This window comes from Phascolarctos cinereus, unplaced genomic scaffold, assembly GCF_003287225.1.
Source record: "Phascolarctos cinereus isolate Bilbo 61053 unplaced genomic scaffold, phaCin_HiC Scaffold_8;HRSCAF=390, whole genome shotgun sequence".
Taxonomy (NCBI): Eukaryota; Metazoa; Chordata; class Mammalia; order Diprotodontia; family Phascolarctidae; genus Phascolarctos; species Phascolarctos cinereus.
Window position 1 is genome coordinate 43898100 of NW_027556291.1, and position 8219 is coordinate 43906318.

The following is an 8219-nucleotide window of genomic DNA, read 5'->3' on the forward strand; positions in this document are numbered from 1 at the left end:
CCAATTTTTTTTTCTGAAGTAGAAGTAGCTGTTTTAATTCCACTATCTTCTTCTGAATTTGAACCCAGATCTTCTCTATCACCATAATAGCCATCTGTGGTCGGCTTCTTTCTCTTTGGCATATTCATTTTTTTAGAGGTTTATTTCTTGCCTATTAACTTTGTGTGTTAGAGTCAGGCTCTAGTCCTGAGGTGTTGGGGATAAAGCCTCAGGCTTCAGGTTTTTGGCGCTGTTGTTTTCGGAGCTCTATCCGGGGCCTGACCTCAGGTACTTCTCTCCGGCCCTGAGCCGAGCCCAAGGCCACCAGCAACTCAGTCACTGCAAACGCTCTTACTCCCTTCAATCCCTCCATGGCTACAAGTGTCAGCTCTGCCCCCTGCCCCGGAACCACAACCAGGGACTTCGCTCCTCTCCGAGTGCCCACAGTTGGCAGGGCCCCAGCACTCCATTACCACACTCACAGCGCATGCTCACTCCTCCTGCCCGCTGCAACAGCCTGGGGCCATGTCTGGTCAGGGGCTAGGGCCCCCGCATCCTGGGCTGCGAAGGGCCCCGGAGTCTTTTGCAGATCAGCTGTCCGACCCCTATGCTGAGTCAGGGGTGAAAGTTCCTGAAACTGAGGGTGCCACACAGCTGCCCCCAAAGTTTGTTGTTTGTTGATTCAGCGGTAACTGCCTGGAGGCGTGTGCACTTCAATCAGGCCAAACCACCCTTTCCAAACTTTGGCCCAAGCTGTCTCTGGCAGACTACCGCTTTATTTCAACTTTGCCCAGAACATCATCCCTGCTTCCATTAGTTCTGCTAAGACTGTAGGCAAGGTCATATCTGATCCAAACGGCAAGCTAACAGACATGACTTTCTGCGTCCCTACTCCTAATGTATATCTATTACGTATCTGACCTGCCACCTATAGAAACCTACCAAATTGGATGACATCAAGAAAGTGAGGAAGCAAGCTTCAGAGGCCCTTAAAGGGCATCTTGGGCTAATCAGAGGACCAGTTTGTACCCAGTGACTTTAACAGTGACATCTACTCTGCTGCTTTTGATGCTGATGCTGGTATTGCCCTTAATAGCCATTTTGTCAAGCTCATTTCCTGTGGTATGACAATGTGTACATTTATAGACCTCATGAGACATGGTCTCCAAGGAGTAAAGTGTAAAGCCATGGATCCCCAGCCAAAAGAGGAGTTCCATTACTGGGGAGCCCAAATCCCTAACCTTTTCCCCTATATGGAGGATGCCATGCCCCATTCACAGCCCTTGCCCCAAAGCACCCCTGTATTAGAGAGGGGAGAAGTATAGAGTCCTGTGTTGTGTACCATCAATAAAGTCACCATATTTAGTGCAAAAAAGAAAGAAAAAAAGAATATCTATTGCTTAGATTTCAATATGCATATGAATGGATACCCTATAGTATATATACATACATATCCAAATTTTCATTCTCTCTCTCTCTCTCTCCACATATACATGTATATGCATATATGAAATGATGATCCCTGACTCTGCCTTATCTTTGTAAACCAATTCCACATTATTCTCCCAATGTACTCTACTTTCCAGGCAAATTGGTTTACTTGTTGTTGCCCATACCTGACATTCCATCTCTCACCTATGTGACCTTGAACAAGCTCCATGTCCAGAATGCTTCCCCTTCTCCCCTCTGCTTCTTGGAATCCCTAGATCCCTTCCAGGCTCAGCTCAGGAAGACCTGGGTTTAAAACTCTTTTCTGTATGACCCTGGCAAGCCAGCTCACACCTTTGAGCTTCAGGCAACGCTCTAAGAACACAGGCAATAGCTAGATTGTGATCAGTGTTGATGGAGAGAGCCCCTATTCTGGGAGTTCATGGCCTAACAAAGCCATGAGTCCTTGATTTATTGATGTCAGTTATGTCCAGAGATGCTCCCACCAGCAGAACCTGTGTCCGTCTTCCTTAAAGCCAGAGCAGACTATTCCACATTGATTCCTGAAAACCTGAAGCCTGGAGCTTGTATGGGTTTAAGGTATAATTTTGTGTTGCCTCTTTGTATTTTATGAGTCGGAAGACATTTCATGTAATAATTCGGCTCCTTGATTTCCTGTAGTCTCTGCTGATGTTTGTATTTGTTGCCAATGATTTACATGGTCTGAGACCTAATGTAATGACTTCCCAGTGCAAGCACCATTGGTGATCCTGTGGAGTGCTAATCTGTCATTTGGCAACCTTCTGAGGGCTGGGGTCCCCATTCAATCAGCAAAATGGATCAGGGTGCCATTAATTATGTCCCGTGTTCCCACTATCTGTGCCAACTGCTATGCCTCAGTTCCCTTAAAACTCAATGAAAGCAATATTGTTTTTCCATAAACATGTCTTCAGTAAATAGAGGCCTTGTTTATATGATCATTCACGTCAAAGTTAGCATGTTTCAGCTGTATATTTCCAATGTATGTGTTCCAGCATACCATTAGTGCCCAAGTTGACTGGCAAGCTATCATACTTTTAGGAACCAATCACCAAACAGCTATGAAGTACCAACTATGCACAAAGCCAGAGGTTTTCGCACAGTGAATAGCACTGGGGGATGGAAATCCTGCCTCAGACACTTACCAGCTACCTTAGTGTCATTTCCCAAGCAAATCACTTTCCCTTTTATGTGCCTCAGTGGGGCTCCTCAGAACTTAACTATATTAGACCTTAGGATCTGAGATTGCACAGACCTAGAACTGGAAGGGACTTCTGAGGTCATCTAGTCTAACTACATTCATTTTACTGATGAGAAACCTAAGGTCCAGGGGAGCACACCAGAAATTGCTGACACTGAAGAAATCAGCGATCTTTTGTATGTTCTCATAGCCCTGGGCTGGGTGCTGGACAAGATAAAAAGTTTACCAAGATACCATCCCTGCCCTCATGGAACCTTAGTGAGGAGAGATACTGCACGCAGGAGACCGTCCTTGAAAGGAACCAAGGATTCTCACAGGTGGAAGGAAAGGAGGAAGGAAGGAAGGAAGGAAGGAAGGAAGGAAGGAAGGAAGGAAGGAAGGAAGGAAGGAAGGAAGGAAGGAAGGAAGGAAGGAAGGAAGGAAGGAAGGAAGGAAGGAGGGAAGGAGGGAAGAAGGAAAGGAGGGAGGGAGGGAGGGAGGGAAGGAGGGAAGGAAGGAGCATTGCCAAAATGCGAATGGCCAGCTGGGTTCTCAGTGAGGCAGGTCTTCCTTCTCACAGTGCTATGAGAGTAAGGGAGTCGGCAGCCGAAAGCTCACCTGACACGTGCTGAGGGCCAGTGAGCCCTGGGCCTCTGGTCAGTCTGAGTTGGAGGCGGGTAGGAGTCCCCTTCTAGGACAGAAAGCAGAATCGGGGCTGCTATCAGGTCATCTCCCAGGCGTGACAGAACTCCCCAGATTTCCGATGGTAATTCACACTGTGTGAGCTTTCCCAATCGCTGTCCTCGCCCCCTCCCAGTCCGGAGCTCCTTCTCGGACCTTGGCAGACGGCGGTGAATGGCAAGCCTCCCCCAAGTTGGCGTGCAGAGCCTCCCAGTCCCTCCAGCTGCCGTTTGCCCCCTTTTTGGCCTCCTATGCCCCCAGGCTCCTAGGTGCAGCGTCTGGGGCTCCCTTAGGAAGGGTCTGAGCAGCTCATTCTCACTCTGTCGAGCACTTTGTAACTGTAAAGCTCTAAAAACTGTCAGCTCTAATTATTAATATGTTTAAGGAAGCAGTGATGCTGTTCATACATGACATATCATGCTAAGCAAGTATGGTTTCTTCTCCTAAGCCTGCACATTCTCCTCCACCCTGTCTTTCCACCTGTCTCTCGTTTTCTAAAAAACTTATACTCAATAATAGGCAATTTTGTCACAAAGCATGCAAACCATTAAGTCAATTTGTTTCTGTTTCTGTCTGTCTCCCCAAAGTGAGTGAACTACACTGCTTAATGAAAACACTGTGTTCTGAAATGCAAGCTTCCAAATTAGAGACGTCTGATGGGTTATAGGTACCATTCTCAACACTAGTCTCAATTTGAAGGGGAAAAAAAAGATTAAACCATTGTGACCCAAGGGTTATTTATTTTGCTTTGTGAAATCCCAAAGAGATGCACTGGTCTGAGAGAATTCCAAGTTGTGAATGCCGTTAGCCAAATGCACGTACTAAATGAATAAATACCGTAAAGGAGGCATGCAGACGGAAATGGAGTTCCCAATGGGGCCATCATTTCTGAAGGCAATGAACAATTATCACCCTTTCATGGAGGAGGAATTTTCACCATTTTCCTCCCTTCTCAGCCATAATAGATATAAGTGTCATGCCCTGCCTCAAACCTCTCCCCTCTCCAATCCATCCTCCCTACAACTGCCAAAATAATCTTCCCAAGTCTAACCATGTCAATCCTTGCCCCCCTCCAAAAGCCTCCAGTGCCTTCCTATTGCCTCTAGGTTCGAACATCACTTCCACAGCAGGCCATTGGAGAGCCTCTAGAATCTGGCTCCAACTTAATTTGCCAAACATTCCCCTTTGCACATTCTGCATTCCAGCCAACCAGCTCTCCTCTTAAACTCAACACTTTATTGCTTGTCTCTATGAACTTGGAGTCAAGGAGGCTTGAGTTCAAATCCTGGTTTTGACACTTAGTGGCTGTGTGACCTTGGAAAAGTTATTTAACCTCTTTTATCTTGTTTCCTCATTTGCAAAATGAGGGAATTAGGGCCAGAAAACAGGTCCCTTCTTGCCCAAGATCTAAACAGATAATGTATGCCTGGGATACCTTTGCAAAGCTGTCCTATATGCTTGGAATGCACTCCCTTCTTTATGTCTCAGAACCTTTAGCTTTCTTCATCTGAGGTTAGACCCCCTATGTGAAGCTTTGAACTGACTCAAATCCTGCCATTTGTCAGTGCTGTGTTACTCCTCAAATGTCTTGTATGCATTGTTTGTGTACACAGGTTCGTGGGATTTAGGTCTAAAAGGGGTCATAGATGTTATCTGGTCCAACCCTGTACAGGTGAGGAAGCTGAGGCCAAGACAATTTAAGGGTCTTGCTCAGGGTCACAATAGATAGTAATAATCATCACAGGACAGAATCTGGGTGGCCTGGTCACCCAGGCTCCCTAATTGCTCTTACAATGACCCCATTTGGCATAGGTCAGAACTAAAAGAGGCTATTTGTTGATTGATAAGGTCCTCAATGTCGAAGGTTGGAGGGGGATTTACCTGTAGACACATAAATATGGGGTCACTGGTATTTCAGTCTTTTCATAGAATTCAGGACAGTGTAAAGACTAACTTTACCAAAGAAATATGTACTGTGAATTCTAATGCTTGAATCTGGCCTTCCTCAGCACCCCCCACCCCCAACCTTCCCATTCTGGGAATTATGGGGGAAGAAGAGTAGGGTTGTGAAAAGTTCAAAGGAAAACTGGTTGACACTGTGAGAGACGAGGAGTAGAGAGAGAATCCAAGAGGTGTTAATCCCAACTGCTCAGGCTATGGAAATAGCCTTTGAGAAGGTTCACAGGATCATGGACTCAGAACTAGAAGAAACCTAACATATCCTCTAGTCCAAAAGTCAAACACACCACCAAGGGAGCCAGATGAAAATGTAAATGGCTGATATTTAACAAAATAAAAAGACAACAAAACATGGCTAATGTTAATATGGCTTTAAAAGTCAATATGTGGCCCTTAGGGAGCCTTGTGTTTAGTGGCCCCTTTTCCTATTGGAGTTTGATACCATTGGTGTGGTATCTCTGACCTCATTTTAAAGAGGAGGAAAATGAGGATCAGAGAGGCCATGGAGAGCACACAGATAGGCAATAATAGAGCCTGTACTTGAACCCAGGCTGAATCCATTGTTCTTTTTATGACCCCATTTGGCATAGGCTAGAACAAAAAGAGGGTATTCGTTGATTGATAAGGTCCTCAATATCAAAGGTTGCAGGGAGGTTTACCTGTAGACATGTAAATAGGAGGTCACTGGTATTTCGGTCTTTTCAGGGAAAACAAGGGGGGGCTTTTGCACTACTAAGAGCAAAAGCCCAGGTAGATCCCAGGAGGGCAATGGTCCAGCGAATGAAGGAGGTGGTTTCTCAGTCAGCAGTTTTGACCTCAAGCTAAACAGTTGGATTTAAGGCTTAGACAGAAAAAGGCCTTCCTCAGTGCTCTAGACTAGAGAACAAGAAGAAACTAAAATAAATAGCCCTTCCTGGGACTATTGAAAATAGTAGGTAGAACTGAAAGATGAGAGGTCATCTAATCCAATCTCTTCATTCCATACAACTCTTCCGAAACAAATCTGGTACTTGGGCCTAGCTATTTTGGCTACAGGGCCAGCTCCCTTGTCATTATATCACATACAAAAGGGCATAGAAGCTAAAATGTGGTGAGTCTATGGAGTGCCTGATGGGAACCATACCATGACGTGCCAAGACGGGTAACTTGACACTCTACCTGACATTTATCTCGGACCCACTGAATTTGTCTCTCCAAATTCCTTTACTGGGTAGCAAAGATCACAACTGTCTCTATATCAGAGAGTCCGTGAATATTTTAAAAAATATATTCTTATCACTATATTTCAGTGGTTTCCTTTATAATCCTATGGATTTCATTTTATGCATTTAAATGAGAAGAGGATCCATGAAACCTATGGGCTTCACCAAGAGTGCCAAAGGGTTCAGGACACGAACAAAGGGTAAGAACGCCTCCTTCGGTACCACTCGACATTGGACAAAGTATCGTGAAAAACAACCCAGAAGGCAGGTAGTAAAAGGGTTATTATTCCCATTCTGCAGAAGAAGAAAGTGAGGCTCAGAAGGGAAACAACCTACCTGTAGTCACGGAGCTAATGGACGGGCCGGGAGGGAAAAGTACTCTTTTCACCATGCCACACTGCTTCTTGGAGGCTGCTATTCTGTGTGATGGACAAATTTCGTCCCCTGGAGTTCCCATGAATTTTTGGGGGGAGGGAGTCTAGATCAGGGGTTCCTAACAGCAGCGCCTAGCACAGTGCCTGGCACCTAGTAGGCACTAGGTTGGTTGGTTGTCATCCTTCGTTCTCCAAGAGGACCAAAATGACATCACTATGTTGGGGTCAAGGTCCAGTGTGTCCCAGTGTGGCTCGGGTACACACAATCCGTGTGAAGAGTCGAGGGGGGGGGGAAAGAAAAAAAATGACCCCGGCGTGACTCGAACACGCAACTTTCTGAGTTGGAATCAGACGCGCTACCATTGCGCCACGGGGTTCTCATGCTATGACACCCCCTTAGAACGTACTTAATGCATACTAGGGGGCTGGACGACGATTAGAACGCTGCTGATGTCATTCTCTTCCTTTCTCATTCCAGCAGTTTCATCGTAGCGGGCCTTCAAAAACACCATTCTCACAAGGGGCCCTGCCTTCAGCACGCTGCCCGAGGGGCCACCACACACAGAAAGAAATAGCCTCCCTTAGCCACCCCCCCCGGCCCATCACCCCACTGTCTCCACCACTTGGGGACCTCTCTGCACCAGCCTCAGGACCCTGCTCTCTCCCGCCAGCGCCCAGCACGTGGACTCCTTGTCTCCTTTTACGAAGCCAATGGCCTGCAGGGGGGCAGCCTCGGGGTCAATGAGCTGCCCAGACCCTTCCTCAGGGAGCCCCAGACGCTGCACCTAGGAGCCTGGGGGCACAGGAGGCCAAAAAGGGGGCAAACGGCAGCTGGAGGGACTGGGAGGCTCTGCACGCCAACTTGGGGGAGGCTTGCCATTCACCGCCGTCTGCCAAGGTCCGAGAAGGAGCTCCGGACTGGGAGGGGGCGAGGACAGCGATTGGGAAAGCTCACACAGTGTGAATTACCATCGGAAATCTGGGGAGTTCTGTCACGCCTGGGAGATGACCTGATAGCAGCCCCGATTCTGCTTTCTGTCCCAGAAGGGGACTCCTACCCGCCTCCAACTCAGACTGACCAGAGGCCCAGGGCTCACTGGCCCTCAGCACGTGTCAGGTGAGCTTTCGGCTGCCGACTCCCTTACTCCCAATGGCACTGTGAGGAGGAGGAGCTGCCTCACTGGGGTCATCTCCGGTTGGCCTGACCTGTGTCTTGCCACTGGACTCCGATGACCCTGGAGGAGGGAGTGGGGCTGGTGACTTTGCACAGCCCTGCCTCACTTAGATCTGATTCACTTGCAAGTCAAGAGGTCACTCTGCTGATGTCATGGGTCCTCTTCCAGAAAGAAGGACAAACAACAACAATGAAAAACAAGA

General features: G+C 47.4%; 1 non-coding gene across 1 annotated transcript; it reads right to left on the reverse strand.

The window, feature by feature from the left end:
- Positions 1–7147: 7147 nt before the first annotated feature.
- TRNAW-CCA (transfer RNA tryptophan (anticodon CCA)) lies at positions 7148–7219 on the reverse strand. The gene has a single exon. It is a non-coding gene; the product is annotated as a tRNA-Trp (tRNA).
- Between the last annotated feature and the right edge of the window lie 1000 nt (positions 7220–8219).